The 3,408-nt window shown below is 35.4% G+C and overlaps 1 non-coding gene across 1 annotated transcript; it reads right to left on the bottom strand.

Moving 5' to 3' along the window:
* Positions 1-258: 258 nt before the first annotated feature.
* Positions 259-393, bottom strand: LOC116631837. The gene has a single exon (XR_004299286.1). It is a non-coding gene; the product is annotated as a small nucleolar RNA SNORA52 (small nucleolar RNA).
* Between the last annotated feature and the right edge of the window lie 3,015 nt (positions 394-3,408).

The following is a 3,408-nucleotide window of genomic DNA, read 5'->3' on the forward strand; positions in this document are numbered from 1 at the left end:
GCCAAATTAGGGGATAAATAACTTGTATTTGGTTAAAGACAAAGGGAGATTACTTAGTGAAGGCCTGTGGAGCAGTGTGGACAAAGAATCAGAAGGCCAAAGGAGAACCAGTAACAATAACAATTGACAGTTATAAGGCAGACAGACAAATTATAAAAAACATTCATGATAATATTTCACAAGGTGTGTCGGGAAAGAAGTGGTAGATGGAAGTAGAAGGATATCATCTCTTCTCCCCCACCACCACGCCCACCCCATTGAAGTCTAGAAGCACCCCTGGAACAAGCCTCCTGAAGCTTTGCTCCCTTCTCTGGGTGAGGCTTCTGGAATGATCTGGTCCCCAGGCAAAACCCAGCAGACCACAGGCTGACCAGCAGGGACTGGGACGGACCATATTTCCTCTTATGCAGGAAGAAGTTAAGATACTACCTAAAGTTCTTGAATCAATAAATAAATATTCAGGTTATTTTAAAATTTATAGATAATAATCAGCAGACTATAAAAAGACATTGGGAGGAGGGATGACTGCGGGCGACGGTATGAGTATTTTTCACAATTAATAAATATAGCTAAAGAATGATAAATCAAGAATTAATGGCTTAAATACATAACTTGGAGTTATTGAGTTTACAATTAAGAGTACTAAAATAGAAATAGTCAAAGAAGTTTCCTCTAAGGAAGAAAAGTTGTGACTTTTCATTGTCGCTTTCTATATGTTTGTGTTTTTATATATAAAAGTTACTTTGATTACTTTGATTATAATTTGAAATATCTCTTAAACAATGGATTTTACTTACCTTTGAATTTGTCTCAGTATCTACCTTACTTAAATGCCTTTGGGGTCATTAGTTTGCACAACGAAAGGAGTTCTAATTGCAATGAAAAGGGGAATTTTTAGTCAATCTCCAGTATTTTTTCCCTTCCAAATTTTTCTAATATTGGGTGCTGAATGAGTACTTATTAAACATTGCAGTTCAAATTCCTTGCCTGTTAATGTGAGACCCCTTTTCCACTCACTTAGCCTGGCTTGACTTTCTGCCACACATTTCTCCAGATGTCAGTGAAATAACCAAAGCTCAGGCACTTAAGAAGTCTTAGAAAACCACTAACACTCAGTTAGCCCTCAGATGAGGGGTCAGCAATTCAGCTCAGCACGGACAGCATCTGAGAGCTCACTGAAGGGGATGTAGCAATAATCCTTAGGCAGCTATGCCTTCATCTTTGCTGTCAGAGGCTTTAAAGACAGCTCAGAGAGTTCATTATGCAAATGGAATTGTCTGGATCTACTGACAGTGAGGCTGAACTGGACAGACCCTGGGCATAAATATCCACTGGGTATACTCTCCCACATGCAAGGACACACTGGACAGACCTTCTTAGATCTGGATATATTATCCTGCAATTAAAAAAGGGCAAGAAAGTTCATCTTGAAGATGAGTCACAGATAACTTAGAAAATTGGACAGAATCAAAAAGCGGTGAATCTTCTTTATCATATCTAGTCTGTGATGAATACTGAATTTTCCTGAAGCTCTGAAATACTTTTCTTTATAAAATGTGCACACACACACACATGCACATCTAAACTCATTGAACACTCAGTTCAAATATATACATATATTTGTACACATATTTGAGTTAGTATATATGCATATGTATATGTGTCAGATATGTATGTATGAGGGTGTTTGTGTGCGTGCGTAGCGAGAGAGAGAAAGAGAGAGAACACGGTGCCCAGTAGCTGTGTGGAATGGGGCAAGTTACTCATAGATGTAAGTTTTCCTCCTTTTACAATGAAACTAATAAAAATGCCATCCTGAAAGAGTTTGGTCATAATGCTTTTGTAGGGCTCACATTAGACGATTTATGTGTAACATTAAGGTTATTTCTTAGATTTCCAAAAAAAAAAAATGTTTTAATGGATTAATTTGTAATTTCCTTTACTTTGGACACTACTTGGACATACTTGAAATGTATCTTGATTAAGAAATCTGCAATCTCTTGGGGTGCCTGGGTGGCTTAGTTGGTTAAGCGTCTGCTTTCGGCTCAGGTCATGATCTCCAAGTCCTGGGATTGAAGCCCATGTCGGGCTCCCTGCTCTGTGGGGAGTTTGCTTCTCCTCTGCCTCTCTCTCTCAAATAAATAAATTTTTAAAAATCTTAAGAAAAAAAAAAAGAAATCTGCAATCTCTCTACAAGTTCTCAGAATATATTTTTGTGTGAACAGAGGCACATTCAGTTGGGGTCTACCAACCTTAAAGCCATGCATCATCACTACTGTATGCCCAGTCACTATGGTTCAACAGCTTTATGTCATGGTCAGTAGTGACTACGAAACATCTTACTTGTGCCAAGAAAGACTCCATGCGACTCTCTGCAAGACTGCCTGGGATCATTCCTCTCTTCATGTTACCTTAACTTGAGAGATAAAGATTAGGATATAAATTAAGTGCCAATTAAAACGAGATAATGTTGGTGTTTGTTACTTCAAATTGGCAAATAAATATTCACCATATGGAATATGTATTTATTTTATAATAATAGTTGGCTGACATGGTGAAACTTGTGGCCTACATTGTTGGTGCTAGTATAAACTGATCAGCATATCTGAAATGGGGTGTCAAGTTCCTGAAAGACTTATACATGTTTATCCACTTTGTTAGAGCATTGACACTTTCAGGAATTTATCTTAGAGAAATAAATTAGGTACAAGAAAGTTGTGCATCAAGAGTCACTATCTTGTTTTAAAATTTCAATGTAAATAACCTATAATTGTAAAATAAAAGCTGAATAAATAAATCATAATACGTCCATAAATATAATAGGTAATGAAATATATATGATGTGGGAAAGTTTTATTGTATAATTTAAGTAAAATAAAATTATATAGAAATATTAACTCTCATATCCCCTCAACAAACACACACACACAAATATAGGAAGAAAAGAATCTGCTTTAAAATATTAGCAGTAGATTAATGGCTGTTTTTATTTTCTTATGATTACTCTTCTTTTTTCTACATATTATACAATGAGTATATATCACTTTTGTAATCAGAAAAACAGCCATTATTTTATAAAATAACCATTTAAAACTTGATGTCTTTCTGTAGCATTTTGTTTTTCTGTTTGTTTGCTTATTTCCAACATGAAATATCCTTTTAAGCAGAATGAAATGGGAAATGGTTGCTTTGAGCCAAGAAGACACATATTAAAGGAAGTGAAAGCATGCAGTGTTCAAAAACTATTGACATTATTTCAGAAATTTATCCATCTTATTCTTTTAGCTAGTTTTTGTGGGTTTTTTTTTTTTTGAGAAGATTCAGAAATTAAATGACCTTTTCTAACTAAACACACGCAGATGTAGTCATAGGTAATGATGGTATTATGTAAGCTCAGTATGCGCAGTA

This window comes from Phoca vitulina, unplaced genomic scaffold, assembly GCF_004348235.1.
Source record: "Phoca vitulina isolate PV1807 unplaced genomic scaffold, GSC_HSeal_1.0 scaffold5, whole genome shotgun sequence".
Taxonomy (NCBI): domain Eukaryota; kingdom Metazoa; phylum Chordata; class Mammalia; order Carnivora; family Phocidae; genus Phoca; species Phoca vitulina.